The 19,720-nt window shown below is 43.4% G+C and overlaps 2 long non-coding RNA genes and 1 pseudogene across 2 annotated transcripts; 1 reads left to right on the forward strand and 2 right to left on the reverse strand.

Annotated features, from left to right (window-relative positions):
- Nucleotides 1–1,502: 1,502 nt before the first annotated feature.
- LOC136145141 (uncharacterized) lies at nucleotides 1,503–10,832 on the forward strand. The gene is made up of 4 exons (XR_010658697.1): nucleotides 1,503–1,620; nucleotides 1,767–1,923; nucleotides 2,572–2,730; nucleotides 10,703–10,832. It is a non-coding gene; the product is annotated as an uncharacterized lncRNA (long non-coding RNA).
- Nucleotides 10,833–11,425: 593 nt separating this feature from the next.
- Nucleotides 11,426–12,356, reverse strand: LOC136144704 (small ubiquitin-related modifier 3 pseudogene; annotated as a pseudogene).
- Nucleotides 12,357–14,719: 2,363 nt separating this feature from the next.
- On the reverse strand, nucleotides 14,720–18,943 carry LOC136145142 (uncharacterized). Its single transcript, XR_010658698.1, has 3 exons — nucleotides 18,888–18,943; nucleotides 15,309–15,358; nucleotides 14,720–15,107 (listed from the first exon to the last, which is right to left on the reverse strand). It is a non-coding gene; the product is annotated as an uncharacterized lncRNA (long non-coding RNA).
- Between the last annotated feature and the right edge of the window lie 777 nt (nucleotides 18,944–19,720).

The raw sequence follows: 19,720 nt of genomic DNA on the forward strand, positions 1-19,720 counted from the left end.
CACTTGCACAGTCACACACACCCATAAAAGACTGCAGCCACTGTAACACTAAAGGAAATTACCTCCAGGCTCCCATCCAGGACAATGCAATTTCAGCAACTAAGACAGAAGCCTTGAAAATAAGAGGTAACAACGGAAACGCTGACAAATCCATAACGCCCATTGCTGAAGAGCGGCAAAGGAAGACCAGAGTAATAACGACACAGTGTGAATTCCAAGTGTTTTTACCTGGCCCTGACAGCAAGTGACAGAATCTGCTTTCATAAAGGCAGTATAATTAAATCACCCATGGTTTATCCAAATGATTTCTGAAAGCCAGGAAAAGAAATAGTGCAATTGAATTTTGGAGAAGATTCCCTTTGACTGAGGTTTTCGTTTTGTGCCCACAAGTCAGAGATTTCTAACAGATGGGACACAGCCCGGTCCTGACTTACACTTCTGATGTCCACCTTGGGTCACGTGGGGGAGACGCAGGAGGGAGGCAGACCCACTCTGTACATCCGTCACGCTGAGGACTGTGGGTCTACAGCTCTGGGAAAATGTCCTCTTTCAACGTTGTGATCAGTGCTTTTCCCTCCTGCGGCTGTGACACAGTTTTCCCTTTGAAGCACAGAGACATAAGGAGACCGTTGATGGTTCTCATCTCCATTTACGCTCCCCCCACCCTCCTCCACTTGCCATCCTCCACCCCCCGCCCCAGCCCACCTCCTGGGCCTCAAAGAGAGTCCTCCTCCAGACACGCAGGGCTGACCCATCACGAGGCACAGCCACCCTTACTCATTACAGAACGTTCTCTCTTCTTATCTTGCCTTTTTTTAGCCTGAAGGACAAAGACGGAGAGAGGAGTCTTGATTTTCCTTGTTAGTCTGCTCCAGCTGGCAGCCTTGCCAATCTCTAATATCAGTTGTGATGTGACAGTTATTTTTTTTTAACTCTAGCATCTCACTTTATGCAATTTTATGGGTAACAGGATGGGAATTCAGCTTAGAAAACTTTTGACCAGCAATCATTCAATAAATAAAAATGAGGACAAAAAGGATGACTTTGACAAGCAAAATAAAACAGCCCCTGCTTTGCCAAGAATGTACACGAATCATGTTTCCAAAGGACACGTTTGCTATCTGTTTAATAATGATCCGGAACCTCCTCATCAGTCTCTCTTGGACTCCTTAGGTGCCCAAAGCTTACTCATGTCTGAACTTGGACCAGCGGACACCCAGAGCCTCAGACTCTGAGCCAAAGGGGCCTCCGTGTGCATTCTGGTTGATCGGGTCCACCGCGTCCCCCACACATGTTGGGAGTTGGAGAAACAAGAATGGAGAGTGTTATGGGTTGAACTGCATCCTCTGAGAAGATGTGTCGGAGTCTTAATCCCGCAGCACTTGTGGGTGCACCCTTATTTGGAAATACGGTCTCTGCAGATGTAATCAAGCTTCAGATGAGGTCATTAGGGTGGCCCCAATCCAATATGACTGTTGTCCTTCCCAGAGGGGGAGGGATCCTGGGACACACACAGGAGAGGGGAACACCGTGTAACAGATGGAGGCAGAGAGCGAAGGGCTGCAGCCGTGAGCCTAGGGAGCCAGGGACTGCTGGCAACCCGTCCGAATCCAGCAAGAGGCAAGTAAAGATGCTCCCCTCCAAGTTTCAGAAGGAGCCTGACCCTGCTAATACCTTGATTTTGGACTTCAGCCTCCAAAATGGTGAGATGAGGGAGACATCTCTGTTGTTTCAAGCCATGTGGTTTGTGACGCTTGTTTCAGCAGCCCTAGGAAACGGATACAGACAGACCGGCAAACCACCCGTGATTCAAGGGCAGGTGATGGCTGAGGACACAGCAGAGCACAACCCTTGTGGTCTCCAGAGTCGGTCCACTGTCCTGGCCTTTATTCCTCTGAGGCATCACAGCTAAGTTGTATGCAGGTGTGTTTTCTTACATCTTGTTTTTGTTCCGAATTTCTATAATAATTTCCCTCAAATAGACTTCCCTCGTCTCTCCCTTTTTTGTTTTGAAAAACTTGAGACTGAAAAGTTGAAAGAATAACACAAGAACTCACTTATTTCCTACACCTAGACTCACCAATTAACATTTTGCCATGTTTGCTTCTCTCTCTCCATGTATACCCTTGTCTTGAGCCCCTTGAAAGTTGCAGACCTCAGGACATTTCACACCTAAAATATTTCAGCACCAATCTCCTGAATTCTGAATTCTCCTGACCAAAGACATTCTCCTTCATGATGCTCAGAGGCAAGGAATTTAGCATCAAAAGGGTAATCAAACACAGATTGTATTAAAGTTTCTCCAGTTTGCCCCCACATGTCTTTTATAGGTATTTTTTCCTTCCTCCCCTCCTTATCCCCCCCCCTCTCCTTCCTTCAGTGTCCTTCAGTACCATATCCCCCAGCTGCCAGGTTTCTTTGGTCTCTTTTAATTTAGAGCATTTACCCACCTAGGTTTTTTTCTTTTTTTGGTCTGGCTTTCATAACGTTGACATTTTTGAAGAGTCCAAGCCAATTGCCTAACAGAATGTCCCACAATCTGGATTTGTCTGCCTGTTTCCTCATGATCAGATTCAGGTTAACCATTTCCTGAGAGGAATATTCCCAGGGGAGGCCATGCACTTTCCACGGCATCTCAGGGAGAACCTCGTGGCAGTCAATAACTCCTGTGGCTGAAGACGCTGGGTTTACTGGTGATGGTGGGGCTCATCTGGTCACCCCACTGGAAAGGTACCATTCTTTTCCTGCTGTCATTAATTAATTGTCTATGGGGGATATTTGAGAGAAGACTTGTCCTTAACTACTTAATACAGTACATCCAGAGTTAACAACAAATGCTGACTTGGTGTTAGGTGTCACTCCACAACTGAAATGCAATACCTAACATGCCCTGCTTGATTTACCACAAGCTTTTCGTTAAGAGTTGAAGTGGGGGTTAAGGTTAAAACTAATCCTCCTCCTTTACAAACCGCCTGCCTACAGAAACCTGATGGTCATTCTCATAGTTTCACCAACACTTACAATATTATCCAGGTATTGGCCTCAGGCAAGATCTCTGACTACCTAAAATCGACATTGAAAGTTAAGAAGGCATACCCTCCCAAAAAGTTAACCGTATCAAAGAGTAAGGCCCTCGTTCGGTAACCTCAATGCTCAAACCTGAAAATTACATTAGGCAAATGAAAGATTTGTTTCTCAGCCCATCAGTATCGCAATAGTCCAAGTATCACGGATAACACAGATCTTACATGATTACACTTGTGGCAGCGTGGTATTTTCCTTGCTGGTTATGACACAGGAGATGAACTTGAGAAAGCAGGACAAAAATAGATCTCCAAAGCCACGTCAATCATTTTTGAGAGGTCAAAACTCCTCATGGCTTTAACTGAAATTTACTGCTATGGTAAGTAGTGTAACAGAAAAACACACCTACATCTCTGCATGAATATTAGGCAAGGTGATAACGAAACGTCAGCCACCAAGGCCACCCTCAGGGGCTTTGTAAGCCACTAAAGGTTGGTTCTGCTGTGAATTCCTGTGGAGTTTTTTCTGCAGTGATTTCCCCCCCCGGATTGCAGGTACCATGAGAACTGGGATTTGGTCCTGTTTGCCCTCTGGTATTCAGAACCGTGGGTTTCCCCCATGACTCCGCGGTAAAGAATCTGCCTGCAATGCAGGAGCTGCAGGAGACACAGGTTTGATCCCTGGGTCAGGAAGTTCCCCTGGAGGAGGGCATGGCAACCCACTCCAGTATTCTTGCCTGGAGAATCCCCTGGACAGAGGAGCCTGGTGGGTTACAATCCATAGGGTCGCAAAGAGTCAGACACAACTGAAGCAACTTATGCACTCATACTTTCAGAAAGAACAGTATCTGGGTGTCCAACAGTTACTGGTTGAATGAATGAATGACTCAAATAGTGTTCATCAAGGTTAGGTCAATTCAACACTGCTAGGGAACCAATGAAACCTCGTGGACCTTTTATTCTCTTTTTTTCCCCTTAATTTATTTTTAATTGGAGGATAATTGCTTTACAAAGTTGAGCTGATTTCTGCCGTACAACATGAATCAGTTATAAGTATACATGTGTCCTCTCTCCCATCATTTATTTTTAATTACAAAATCTGGCAATAAAGTGTGGAAAGGACCCTTCTTAGCTTCTCTATCTCAACCTCCAACAGCTTAGCTGGTCATTTCAGGGTGGACAGCATACCTCTATGTGCCAGACTGGGTCACGATTCTACCCCTTGAAGCCCATGTTTCTCTCTCTCTTTTGTAAAATACAAAATAGGAGCCAGAAAGGACACAGAATATTCCATCATCTCATCCTCTCTTGTGTGTTTATCTCCTTTCAATATTTCCATTACTGGGTTGCTAAAGGTCATGGGGAGAGTGAAGCCTGTGGATTATTAAGAGAATACATAATTTGCTTAAATAACATTTTTTTTTCTCCACATGATCTTATCTAAGAATATTGTGACATAAAATTTTGATTCATCTCCTTTAACGTTTGAGAGTTAAGCAAAATAAATGATCTGCCCTATAAACATAATTTCATTGTTGTTGTTCATGTGCAGATGCTTTAGTTTCAAGGAAGCTGAAAGAATCAATCAGTGCATGTGATCACTTGAATCAGGACACTCCAGACTTAGACACGGGAGATGGTGCAGAGCCAGGGAGAGAAGGGCCAGGGGAGAGGCTCTCCTCGCAGGAGGAAGTGACAATAATAGCAATTTAAATATAAGAGGAATAGTAATAGCTTGTGCTTATTGCAAGCTCAGTACTTCTATTTACAACAACCCTTTGGAGTAAGACTGTTATTCCCATTCTAGGGAGGAGGAAATGAAAGCTTAGCAAGGTGGTGACTTGATTGCAGTAATGAGTGAGCAAGAATTTGAATCCTCTGACTTCAGAGCCTCTTACTTCACCACACACAAGGGCTGCTTCCAAACGCACAGTAGAAGAGCCTGCTATTTACAAGTGTTGTCTTGCAAAGTTTCAGAGAAATCTTTGATCATTTTTAAAAGCATTTATGCTGGAAGGAATCCTGTAAGATCACTGCCCCGGAGTTCAGATAGGGAAATCCCTATAGTATTCTTCTTAAATCTAATACCTTTTGATATTATTCAGCCCTTTTATCATCTTTGTCATTCTCCTTGAATCCCTCTTCAAAGATGATACATTCCCTAAAATTATGGATATAGCTCAACTCCTGAGAGGCATCCATTTGCAAATAGATGAAAAGCTTTGTCACTGTAGGTGAGATGAACAAGGCAGACTGGCAACACGGCAGGTTAAATGTTCCATTATCACTGACCTGCTCAGACACACAGACACAACAGCTTACTCTCCTGACCCCTGGTGAAAAATCAGAGGAGCAAAGGGGCCCATATATACAAAGGTTACTTCTTAATCCAATACCTGGAAAGAAGTAGAAGGTTTACAATCATCAAGCTTAATCTTATCTAAACTTCTGAAGATTCTATACTGAGGGGTGGAGGTTGAGGGGATGGGGGCGGGAATCCCTCTAGAACCAGTATTCATGTTGGCAACAGCAGCTCTCCAAAGCTACAGATCAAATTCTAAGTGCCCACCACTATGGGCACTTTTTCTCTCTTACACCCACCCCGCTCCACATTGCCCCAGACACATACTAGAGAAACATCAAAGCCAGTTTTTATTTATTTTTTTTTAAATTTTATTTTATTAGTTGGAGGCTAATTACTTCACAACATTTCAGTGGGTTTTGTCATACATTGACATGAATCAGCCATAGAGTTACACGTATTCCCCATCCCGATCCCCCCTCCCACCTCCCTCTCCACCCGATTCCTCTGGGTCTTCCCAGTGCACCAGGCCCGAGCACTTGTCTCATGCATCTCACCTGGGCTGGTGATCTGTTTCACCATAGATAATATAATGCTGTTCTTTTGAAACATCCCACCCTCACCTTCTCCCACAGAGTCCAAAAGTCTGTTCTGTACTTCTGTGTCTCTTTTTCTGTTTTGCATATAGGGTTATCGTTACCATCTTTCTAAATTCCATATATATGTGTTAGTATGCTGTAATGTTCTTTATCTTTCTCAAAGCCAGTTTTTAAATGCAAGCATACATTTTTTTCTTTCTCGCAAATTCATTTCCCCTTAATGTAGGCATTGTTAAACCACTGATAGGCAAACAGCAAGAATGCCTTTACAGGAGTATCTCTTTCGTCCAAACCCAACACAAATATAACCATCCTCACAAGGGCTTCTAGCCTTTTAGGTTTCAAGGACCAATAAATGAATGCACACAAGAAAATTTGGATGATGCTAGGCTGCCAATTTTTGTTTTGCAGTGAAAGAAAACAAGTAGTAATATTTACTATCATCATGTCTTCATGAGGAGAAGGACATAACAGGAAAAAGAATCAGTACATAATTTCATGCTAAAGAATTTTTTTTAATCTTAAAATTAGCTTATGGAATTTAATTTAGTTTTCTTTCTCACTGCCACAGTCAGTGAAAATTCTATTAGAGACTAGCACATGTCCTGAGACCGACATTTGGGGGTCATTGATCTAAGAGAGGTCTTTCCTGGTAAAATCTTCTTCCTCCACCACTGGGTAGAACTAATCCCCTTCATTCTCCTCAAGCATTTTGTGAATACTTCTGCTATCTCACATGGTTTCATAATTGTTTTTGTTAATATTTACCTAGCAGCTAGACCACAATTTTTAAAGGCACAAAGACCGTGTCTTAGCTTTTTATCCACTTAGAGAACATGGCTGGAGAAGGCAATGGCACCCCACTCCAGTACTCTTGCCTGGAGAATCCCATGGACGGAGGAGCCTGGTAGGCTACAGTCCATGGGGTCGCTAAGAGTTGAACACGACTGAAGAGACGGCGGCAGCAGCAGCAGCAGCAGCAGAGAACATAGCACAAAGCCTAGAACACTCTAAGAGAATTTAACAAATTAATTTGTACCTAAATCAGTCAAAGCTAAAGAGAAAATCCTCTCCCTAGACCAAACTGATCATCTCATTTGCAAACTGGCATAGCACAAAGGCCTGGAGGGAGGTCACAGAGATGTCCATTCAAATACCACTGGCACACAGCGATGGCTTGCAAATTTTATTTGAAGTTCAACACCACTGTTCTGAAAAACAATCTCAGGTAAGAAATCAGTTTGGGGCTATGTTTAAACATGGAGAGTGACATCAAATGAAAATGGAATTTCCAGATACAGAACAGAGTTAAGAATCAAGAGGCAGGGCAATAGTCCACAGCAGTTGAGATCTTCTGTGTTCATTTGTCCAGGTGGTTTATGGGTGAGTCATGGATCTGAGGTCTGAATACCAAACACTGAGCCGGCAGTTTCCTGAATCCAGGAAAACAACACGTCCTAATTTATCACCCTGACAAAATTTGGCCACAGATCAGCAATGCAGTAAAAAATATGTTCCATAAAAATATCTTTATAGATTTTCTCATTACACTAACAAATGAGGGGTGGAATCACCTTATGGGGGGTGGAATCACCAAAAACTTCCATCCTTTATATACCCATATCTCCCATAAAGCAAAGAATATAAAAGTGGGAGGAATTACAATTACTAACAATTGTTTCTTGCACTACCAAAGTCAGAGGCTGTCAGCCTATATAGTGTCATGTTAACTATTATTCTCCACTTCTTAGTGGGACCCGACAGTTAGACCATTCAGTGTTGTCTTATGGATTAAAATCAAATTTACTTTTGGCAGCAATTAAATAGTTATGAGGCAATACAAAGCTTTACGGATGAAACTGTGGCAGCACTGGCAACAAGTAAGCAGGATCAGAGGAAGAAAACTGAAACCCAGAGCCTCCTCACTTGGTATGCTCACTCACCTGTTCTTCAAACTGAAAAGAAAAAAAATGAAAGCAGCTCTGGGGACCAAACTTGAGTATATCCAGAGCCAGTGCTTTAGCAGAAGCAACAGCCGGCAGGCTCACCTATGCTATTTCCTCCCCGCGAGTGGAGGCTTCCAAGACAGCCTCCCATGATCCTATCCCTGGAACTCACGCCCTTGTGGACTCCCTTCCCTTAACCAGGGTTGGTTTGTGTGACTGGTGGCACACGGGAGTGACTGTCACTTCTGAGATTAAGTTATAAAACACTTTGCAGCTTGCAGAAAGTTCCAGCCCCAGCAGACGGCTCGACTGCAACCCCACCAGCCCCCGAACTGGAACTACCCAAGTGAGCCACTCCCAGACTCCTGACCCTCAGGAACCAACTGAGAAATTATGGGTTTGTTGGTTTAAGCTGCTAGTTTTGGAGGGGATTTGTTACCCACTGTGATCTCGGGCAAGTTAAACAAATTAATTGAGCCTCTGCTTCCTCATCTATAAAGTGGGGACTGACATAAATAGAAATATATTTATACTTATTGTCCTTTGTTTCAGAATTTAGAACTGCCTTCAGAGACACCTAAAATACAAGGCAGCATAAATTAAAAGAGGAGGGAGGATAGAAAAACAAGGGCAGTGAAAAAATAAGAAACAGGAAAGAGGCTAAAAAATAATATATTACACACAACTAAAATTGGGCCAGAATGCTGGATCTGAAACTTAGCATAACTCCTCCAACTTCCTCCTACCTCTGCCAACCCCATCACACACACACACAGGGTCACGTGTTAATTCCATTCAGAGTCCAAACATTTTTTAAAGAAATTCACTTATTTAAGAGACATATAATTACCCTTGGAGCTAATGTGAACGAGAATTTTCCTTGGGCACTCCCTAAAGCAGATACTGCATGGGGTACAAGCTGAGGCCTTCAAACAAGGGATAATTTAATGAAGTGAGATGATACACACAGTGCCTCATATCAGGCTGGCCCATCGTAGGGCTTGTCCAGCAGTGCCTGTCGTTAATACTACCATTCAGAGCAGAGTTTTATCAGTACTACAGCTCCCCTCCAAGAAAAGTTTGCTCTCCGCAGACTAAAACTCTTGACTTGCCATTCTCATCAACATTAAAAATAGCCCATTTTCAGCCATGAACTTAATGGAAACAGTTGCAGGAAATCCTGGATATTCCAAATAGTTTCTCATCTTCCTTCCATTGTAATAAGAAGCTCAGTGGACATAACTGTCTGCCTTCATGTTCACAAAGCTGTGGGCCTCCCCTTTCAACCCTTCTTGTTATCTCACTACCAAGTCTTAATGTTTTCAGTAATTTCTCTTCCCATCTGGTTTCCTGTACATTTTTGTGCCACTGCCTAGCGCTGAGTTCTGACTCATTACTCCCAGATGTAGGCAAGAGCCCTGTATCAGTCAGCTCTGGCTGCCATAACAAAAATACTGATACAATAGCCTGGTCAGCTTAAACAGGAGATGCTTATTTCAGTATTTCTCACAGTTTTGGAGTATGGGAAATCCAAGAGCAAACGGCTGGTTCTGCTCCCTGGTGAGGGTGTTCTTCCCTGGCTTGCAGATGGCTCCCTTCTCCATGTGTCCTCACATGGCAGAGAGAGATGGAGAGGGAGAGAAAGCTCCCTGGTATCTCTTCTTAGAAGGGAACTAATCCCATTATGAGGGCCCCATCCTCATGACCTCATCTAAACCCAATCACCTCCCCAAAGCCCTACCTCCTAATCCATCTCACTAGGAGTTAGGGCCTCAACATAAGAATCATGGGGTACATTTCAGTCCATAGCAAGTCCCCAGTCTTTCCCAGCAGAGCCAAAATGCATGACTTAAGAGCACGTTTTTGGTCTTCTTTCACAAGGATTTAGTCGAGCATCAGCCTGGGTTCAGACTGCAGGATGAGAAAGCCCGACATCCGTGAAATTAAAGCCCTTCAAGAATCAAGACTCAACCTTCTGCCCCAACTCTGATTCCTGTACTTCACCCAACATAGCTCCTCCACTCTCTTGCTCCCTCTTGTCTCTGAGCTTTTTCTGCACTGTGAAACCTAGGATGCAACACCGCCACCCCCTTTCTGCAACCAATTCCATTCTTTAAACCAGTTCAAATCCTAGCTGAGAACTGAAAGCCTGAGTTGGAAGGACTTAAAGTTCACTCTGTCCAACCCTTAATCTCATTCATGCATCTATTCACCAACTCAACATTCATTTTGTACCTTCTGAGCCAAGTTAAAATGAACATGATAGATTCAGACCAGAAAGAGGTCACTAGTTGCACAGGGAGACTGGAATACAAATGATTACAATGTGAATACAATGCTCAAGGCCTGAAGAAGTGCTTTGGGAGCACATTCTTTGACACTTGTCTAGATTCTATTTGAATACCTCCAGGGACAGGAAACTCAGGTAGCTCATTCCATTTCAGGAAACTATAACCATGTAAAGTTACCACATTGACTTTAAATCTAACTTCTACACACTTATTCCAGTGGTGGCACTAATGGATAAAGAACCCACCTGCCAATGCCGGAAACATGAGAGACACGAGTTTGATCCCTGGGTCGGAAAGATCCTTGGAGAAGGAAATAGCAACCCACTCCAGTACTCTTGCCTGGAGAATCCCATGGACGAGGAGCCCGGCAGGTTATAGCCCATGGGGTTGCAAAGAGTAGGACACGACTGAAGTGACTTAGCAGTTTAAAACTCCAGAGAATTCAAAGATAAATCTAGATTTCTTTTCATATGTCTGTCAGTTAGGTATTTGAAGACCACACCATAAATATCCCCAAACTTCTTATACTTTCTGATTCTAGGCTCCTCACCCTGTTGGCTCTCTCCTCTGGCTCCACTGAAGACTTCAAAATCTCCAGGGTTTTCACCAAGGCGAGCCCCTCCTTTGTTCTCATCTTAACGCAACCTAAAATCAAATTGTCTTTTTGTGGAGGGAAGGAGATGACCTTATTATTTCTGGTGGATGATGCAAAAAATTTTTTTTTCTCCCTCATTCATCTAAGTGATCTCTCCTCTTGAATGACTCATCTTGGGGCTTATTCATGCTATCTTGTATTATCGGCTAATTTTTTTTTGACAGAATACCAAACAATATTTACCATTGACAGTAGTACAGGACAACAAATAATGTACAAAGTGGGGAATAAACACAACAGAACCAGCAGACATCCCACCCGTGCCCGAACAGCAAGGTACAGACCCCAAAATGCTGAACAGAACCGAAATCTCACATAATGTGTAAGCTCCATACCAACTTGGGGAGCAGAGCAAGGTCCTCGGGGAGAACCCAGAGGCATCTCTCACTTGTAGCCACACTTTGAAGCAGCTCTTTTACACAAAGACATAACGGCAAAATCAGCAGTATTCTATCTTCCTAGTTTACATACAGACCATCGTTACTCATCAGAAGCAAATACTGGAGGAAATCTGAGGCCCTGGCGCTGTGACCACGGCAGATGTGTGGGACTTACTTCCTTCTCTGTTAAGCAGAGGGGAAAGCCCATTTTCACTGTGTCTGAGCAGCGTCACCAGCCGTTGATGGCAGTGGGTCCAGGGCCCCATATGCCGCCCAGGGCCGTGTTACTGCAGAACTTCATACCTTTAAGAAACATTCCAGTCTTTTCCCTTCAACTTTCCTATATTCTGGCAAAGCTTATATTTCTAACATTTAGAATTAAAAAAAACCCGTGCCCCCAATAAAAAGTGAAAGTGTATCTCCCATACCGACCGTGACCCCAAAACTGGCCCCATAGAAGCACCCCCAGAGTGGTGACAGTTCTCTCCATGATTGGAATGAGGGGGGCTCAACCCCCGGGGTTAAGATCCCTGTCTAGACAGAAAGCAGGCATTCAGGTCACAAATTGGGAGAAAATGTCATAGGAGGGAGAAAAAACAAAAAAGTAAAAAAAAGCGCAAGTCCCCCTTCACGTGGGCATTTTACCCAAACAAAGGCACCAGGGGACGGGCCGAGGGGGGCTGGGGACCGTCGCCGCGGTGGCGCTGAGTGCATCAGAGCAAAGTCCTCCTGGCGAATGTCCTCGGTGTCCGAGCCTGCCTGCCGACGGGCTTGGCCACACGTGCACTGTTCGACAGCAAACAGGGCCTGGCGCCATGAGGGGATGGGGGCTCTAGAGGCCGCCCCCTCCCCCGAGAGGCAGCTGGCCACGTTGGAGCCCCCCCCCCCCCCCCCCCCGTCTGCTGCTGGAACACATCGATGGTGTTCTCATTGTCCATCTCCAGCTGTGCTGGGGCGTCTGTTTCATTAACTGGTTGTCCATCAAACCTGAATCAAATCTGTCTCATGGACAAGCCCTGGCACTGGCAGGAGGCCTTCATCAGGTTGCGGAGCGGTGCGTGTCTCTTGAACTGGGCCCTGAAGCCATTCTGCCCGGCCACCTTCGGGTTGATGTGGTCCTTCTCCCTCTTCACTCTCTCCTTGGGCTTCTCCTGGGACATGGCTGTGCTCGGAGGGCAGCAGAACAGTGGGCAGCCCCCAGGCAAGCGACTCAAGCTCTTGGCCTGCCGCAACTGCCTCAGCTAATTTTTTAATGTATAAATCTAAGCACTTTATAACTCAACATTCAGAAAACTAAGATCATCGCAACCAGCCCCATCACTTCATAGATGGGGAAACAGTGGAAACAGTGAGAGACTTTATTTTTGGGGGGATCCAAAATCACTGCAGATGGGGACTGCAGCCATGAAATTAAAACATGGTTACTTCTTGGAAGGAACATTATGACCAACCTAGACAGCATATTAAAAAGCAGAGACGTTACTCTGCCAACAAAGGTCCATCTAGTTAAGGCTATATTTTTTCCAGTAGTCATGTATGGATGTGAGAGTTGGACTATAAACAAAGCTGAGTGCCGAAGAATTGATGCTTTTGAACTGTGGTGTTGGAGAAGACTCTTCAGAGTCTCTTGGACTGCAAGGAGATCCAACCAGTCCATCCTAAAGGAGATCAGTCCTGGGTGTTCATTGGAGGGACTGATGTTGAAGCTGAAACTCCAAAACTTTGGCCACCTGATGCGAAGAAGTGACTCATTTGAAAAGACCCTGATACTGGGAAAGATTGAAGGTGGAGGATAAGGGGACGACAGAGGATGAGATGGTTGGATAGCATCACAGACTCGATGGACATGGGTTTGAGTAAACTCCGGGAGCTGGTGATGGACAGGGAGGCCTGGTGTGCTGCAGTCCATGGGGTCGCAAAGAGTCGGACATGACTGAGAGACTGAACTGAAATGAACTGAAGCGCTTTACCCAAACAGAAGAATTTTTGAGAGGTAAAGATACTTTTACTATACTATTCGTATTTTCCTTTAGTAAGTATATGAACGAATGAACAAGTGTCAAGGGTGAAAAGCACTGTGGTTGCACAGCCACAGCCCTGTCTAAAAGATGTCCACACCACAGTCCCTTGGAACTGTATGCTGTGTGCTCCATGGCAAGGGGGGATGAAGCTTACAGATGGATGTACTGTTGCTAATGAACCGACTTTAAGATAAAGATATTATCCTGTATTATTGCCCAATGGGCCCGATGTAATCACAAGAAGGCAGAAAAATCACAGTGAGAGTGCCCTGAAGATGCTGCTCTCACCCTTTGAAGGTGAAGAAAGGAGCAGTTAGTCAAGGAACTGTAGCAGCTTCTGAACACTGGGTGAGACAGGAAAACAGATCCTCCTCAAAGCCTCTAGAAGAGAATGTGGCTCTGCTGACGCACCTTGATTTTAGCCAACAGAGACCCACGTTAGACTTCTGACCTGCAGAACTGCAAGATCTGCGTGCTGTTTTAAGCCACTGAATTTGTGGTAACTTGTTACGGCAGCAATAGAGGACTCATTTTGGTGCTACCACTTTGAGCTATTTGCCAGCCATCATTTCGCATTTTCTTTTAGATTATGATCAATCCTTACAACACTGTTTAGATTTTTGAAGTGTTGAAGCTATTGGATAAATTTGGAAAGATTAACCAGCTAGTAAGCAGCAGAGCTAGGATTTGAACTCAGGTGTCTCTGGCTCCAACTTATGTTCATTTTATAAAATCTCAATGCCTTAAGAAGGGATAAAATCACAACCCAGATACTGTACTTTAGTATATTCTGATTAGACTTCTGGAGTCCATTATTCCTAGCAGAAACTGGACACATAATTCAATAACTCTTACTAACATTCTTCTTGTCTTCTTTCTCTCCTTAAACTTTCCCCTCTCATGTGGATACTGACTAAAGTTAAAAGTGCTTTATTTTAAACTGAACATATAGCTTTAAATAGATTAAATTATTTACTTTGTATATCAACTATAGTTTATTACCAGGGTGTGAACTGAATACATTAGGGGGTGATCTTGTTCAGTTACTAAGTCATGCCCAACTCTATGTGACCCCATGGACTGCAGGGTGCCAGGCTTCCCTGTCCCTCACTATTTCCCACGTTTGCCTAAGTTCATGTCCATTGAGTCAGTGATGCTATCCAACCATCTCATTCTCTGCTGCCCTCTTCTCCTCCTGCCTTCAATCTTTCCCAGCATCAGGGTCTTTTCCAACGAGTCGGCTCTTCACATCAGGTGGCCAAAGTATTGGAGCTTCAGCTTTAGCATCTGTCCTTTCAATGAGTATTCAGGGTTGATTTCCTTTAGAATTAACTGGTTTGATCTCACTGCAGTCCAAGGGACTCTCAAGAGTCTTCTCAAGCACCACAATTAAAAACATCAACTCTTTGGTGTTCAGCCTTCTTTAGGTATACATTAGGTATTTACCTACAAATATTTACATCGTTTCCAAGGAAAATATGCTTTTATAGCTGATCTCATGGGATAATGGATGCAGTGACTTGAAGCAGGAAAGTGTCTTCTTTGAAGAAAGAATTCAGCAAAGAGACAGAATGTGAGGCAGAGAAAGCATTTATTAGAAGCAAAGTAGTGTGGAAGTACACAGGTGGAGCTGGAGTGAAGTGTGGCATGAGGATTGTTTACATGGTTTATGTATGGACGATGTTCCAGATTGTCTCTTAAGTCATCTTGCTTGTCTCCACATTTGGCCTGACTTCAGGGCCCTCTCTGGTGGATGTGCACTCATCTCTCAGTCAAGATGGATTCTAGTGTGAAGGTTTCTGGGAAGCTGGTGGGACATATGGGCTGGCTCTCTCTCCCTCCCTTGAATCCTGAGGACCTTCTCTGTGCCTGTATGGGCTGGAAAAGCCCCTGGACCACAAGAATGAGAAAAATGTGGTTGCTTTGTCTTTCACTTTGTCAATGAGTCTGATGCTCCTGCTAGTATCTTGAGGTGTCAAGCAGGGGACCAGCTGTGGCTACTCAACTAGCTACAACTGTTTTTCCTGAAAAACCATAACCAAACCCTGCAGTGCTCTGACAAGAATGGCTTTTCAGTGATGACACGCTTACCTGTGCAAAACTTTCTGCTAGTTACAGTCACAGTAACATGGGTGGAAATCCTGCAATTATAAAGATATAGTTTATCCTCAGGTACATAATGAAAATGTGAAACTTTCTGTAGTTTGACATGAGTTCATTACTGGGCATCTATTTTGTGCAGTGGTCACTAAAACATAGTACCTCAGAATGCAAGATGGATATTCTACTTCCTAATTACGTAAACAGTGCAAATCACCCTCAGTGAGAGTCTTCTTCTGTGAAATGGATATAATGGTAACACCTACCTTTTATGAGTGTTATGAGGATACAACCAGACAATGCACTTAGAATAGAGGACAGTATAAAGTAAGCATTCACTACCCATCAGTTCTCACTATTATGCCAAACTGTGGGTGTATATGGGTATATAAAAGAGACACGATCCCTGTCCTTGGGAAGCTTATACTCTTATAGGTATGGTATCCAGGTAAGCAGAGAATTATACTTTTTAAGAAGTGTGTAGATCAGCAGCTACTACTTTTGTGTACATAGTGTGGGGGCTTTTGCTGAAGTTTGCAGATTGGCATGGCCTGCTTCAGGGGCACTCATGACCTGGTACCTACTGTAAAGTGCTCTAGATCCACCCCAAGGTTTCAGCTCCCCTGAAACCTTTCACCTTTTACCTTCTGTATTCTGAAGAATAGTCTATAGAGGCACACTGAAAAAGTGTAATTTTTTACAGCCTAGCTGTCTGATGACTAGACAATAAAACCCCTCCCCCCACATACATCATCCTTAATATTCAAAGATAACTCCATTAGCAGGGATTTCTGAAGGAAAGCAACCCCAGATACCCACTTTCCATATTCGTTGTCATGTTAAGTCAATGCAGGAGATTTTTGTTTCTAATTTGGCAAGAGAACAATGATACAAATATTTCCCTCAAACTACTACTACTTCATGAAATCTGATGAGAATGGACTACTTTCTAAAAAAATATTAAATAAGTCTGAATGCACCTATAACCTCTGACCCACAAGAAATGAGTCACAGTACATGATCTGCTTCTTTCTTACAGATGATTTGTTGATTTCAGCATGTAACTCCAAATAAATTTAATTTGAAAGCAATTCTCACCCCCAGGATGATAATAAAACAAGTACCTAATGCTTAATAGTAAGTACTTGCTGATTTCTTATCCAAGACCTGGAGGGAAGAAGGAGCTAAAGACTGTCTAGCAGCCTCTCTTTCCTCTAATTGTTGATTTTGGCAAAGGTCACGGTTAACTCACTAGCCATCAGGCGAACAGCATCTCAGATCCACTTGCAAGTCTATTTTAAGCTTCCTGTCTGGCACCACTGAGATTCTACTGGACCATCTGCATGTTGTCACAGTTAACCTCCAACAACCCAAAAGTTTATATCATCCACCCATAAGAATACCAGGCCAAAAATAAAAAAAAAGCTAAAAAAAAAAAAAAAGAATACCAGGCCAATCTGGCTAAGCACTTGCTCATTTCCAGGTTTTTCTAGGGCAAGAAAATGACTATGTGTTAAGGGTGTAATTCAGGTACTAACTTTCATTTTTAGTGTCACAAAAAGCATTGTGTTAACAAAAATAGGTATTTTTGCACAGAACTGTTTCTTTGTACTGGAGTATTTGGGAAGCCCCCTCCTCCTTTCTCCTTGCTCGCCCTTACAAAAATCCTGGGTTGTTTGGTGCTAATTTTCCACACCTTCCAATGTTAAAGTGTCAACAGGTGTTCTGGTGGCTAAAACAGTCTGTGAGGTCAGAGCAGCAAACTCACAGACCTGCTCTGGTCTTGGCCAGATGGCGCACTTCTGAAGCATTACTTTGCCAACAAGGGTCCGTCTAGTCAAGGCTATGGTTTTTCCAATGGTCATGTATGGATGTGAGAGCTGGACTGTGAAGAAAGCTGAGTGCTGAAAAATTGATGCTTTTGAACTATGGTGTTGGAGAAGACTCTTCAGAGTCCCTTCAGAGACTCTTCAGAGACCCTTCAGAAGACTCTTCAGAGATCCAACTAGTCCATCCTAAAGGAGATAGGTCCTGGGTGTTCATTGGAAGGACTGATGCTGAAGCTGAAACTCCAATACTTTGGCCACCTCATGCGAAGAGTTGACTCACTGGAAAAGACCCTGATGCTGGGAGGGATTGGGGGCAGGAGGAGAAGGGGACAACAGAGGATGAGATGGCATCACCGACTCGATGGGCATGAGTTTGAGTCAACTCCAGGAGTTGGTGATGGACAGGGAGGCCTGGCGTGCTGCGATTCATGGGGTCGCAGAGTTGGACACGACTGAGCGGCTGAACTGAACTGAAGCAAGCCTATTCACTGGGTGACTAATAGGAGCTCCATCTAGAGACAGGAGGAAAGCCAGGCCAGAGGGGAGACAAGGCTGAGATACTAAAGAACCTCCCCCAGTGGTACAAGCAATTGGTTCCAGTGCAGAAGGACTATAACCGTATTTACAACATACATGTCACAGAATCCTATAACTTTGCAGCTAGAGAACAAAACTTACACCTCTAAATGACTTTATTGCAAAGCCATTGCTGTGGGGGAACCTTTATTCTGATTCCAGAAATACTCTGGCATTGCCTTCAAGTCTCAGGACAAATTCTTTTGACTATATTTAGTGGTGGCAAATATCAAATTTTTGAGAGTAGGTGTTATTTTCAGAAATAAGTTGTTCAAAACTAAGAATATTACCAAGGGGGAATCAATACTATTTTGGAATAAAAACCAAAGTACTAGTTATAGTAAAATAAGTTGGGAGCTTCCTGTGCAGATCCAAAAACAATTTGAAAAGGTCATTTTTAAAGGGTTCTGAATAATGGCAATACTGGTGTGGAATAAGGTATATGCTACCAAGGTGATCTAAAGAGGTCATTGCTATGGCTATATATATATCTTGGAGTCTCATGACTTTATTTTCACAATAGAGAAAGTTTTATAGACAGCAAACTAGCCTAGTGTAAACTTCATTTCTGAGTCCTCACGCAGAAACTCTCAAAATAAAAATCTACTTACATTCAACTACCTGGTCTCCATGTCTGTAAAGTAGGGGCTAAGAGGCAGTGACATTCCTCATGTAAATAAATCACCTTAACCTGATATCCTAAGGTTGTAAGACTCTCTACTCTATTAATAATTGCTTAGCATTTAGCTGTAGAATATATTCTACTTGAGTGTATTCATCTCCTAACTCCAGTCTTTAATAAAACAAGCACACTCACCTGGACTTGTCTATAATATTATTAATAGCTGATACTTACACAGCCCTTACTACTTGCTTGTACTTACTCAGCATGAGCAACTCACTTAATACAAACCTGTGAGGGTAAAAAGTTTTAAAATGTTACTATTTTTATTCCTATCTTATATATGAAAGAACTGAGCCAGGAAGAAGTTGCCCAAGACCACATAGCAAGAGGCAGAGCTGGAACTGGAATTCAGGTAGTCTAGCTCCAGCTGTGTTCTTATTCACTCCGCTATACCACCCTATACTGCCTCTATGAGACTATGGAAAATATACATAAATCAGATACTCAATAGAATAAAAGACCATGAAAAAAAATACTTACCAACTTATGAGAAGCTCATTTGAGAAGTAAAAAAGAGGGGTTGATGTGAGGCAGATAGACCCATGTAAAATGGATCAAGGCCACATTAAAAATAGCCACAAGAGTTCCGTGGGCAGCCTGGGGCTGGGCCAAAATATTCTCTATTTCAAGAATAGAGGAGGCAGCTGGAAAGATCTAGGCGCTATAAAGAACCAGTTCCTGGCACTGTTTTGTGTCTATAAAATTTCTCCTTTATTACATAAAATCAGATAGTGCAAATTAACAAAAACAAAACTCCACAAAACTGTTAACATGACAGCTTTTATAGCCTGAGCACATCACTTTGGGAATTTTATCGGCTAGTAAGCAGAAATGCTTAATAAGTCAGTTAACTGTTTTTAACAGTAGGCAGGGTAAGTGCAATGAGCTATCTGATACCATCTCCAAAGAAGTTTTCAGAAGCCACTATCAATGACTCGGTTAATAAAGAGGGGATTACGTGTGGACAGAAGCAAGTGAAGCAGTCCCGGCCATGTCTACCCTTTAACCAAGACTGCCAACGCCACCCCAACCCAGCTTACAGAAGTGGAAACTGAGTCTCACGGAGCGGAAGTGACTTGGATGATGGTCCTGACACAGAAAGTCCAGGGTTCTTCCCATTTTCGCATTGTGCGTTCTACTCTTTTCCTATCCACGGCAAATAAACACTGATTTCAAAGTCCTTCAGAAAACGTGGTGTGCCTACAATGCGGGAGACCTGGGTTCAATCCCTGGGTCGGGAAGATCTCCTGGAGAAGGAAATGGCAGCCCACTCCAGTACTCTTGTCTGGAAAAGTATGGATGGAGGACCCTGG

The sequence above is a fragment of the Muntiacus reevesi genome, chromosome 12, assembly GCF_963930625.1.
Source record: "Muntiacus reevesi chromosome 12, mMunRee1.1, whole genome shotgun sequence".
NCBI classification, from domain to species: Eukaryota; Metazoa; Chordata; class Mammalia; order Artiodactyla; family Cervidae; genus Muntiacus; species Muntiacus reevesi.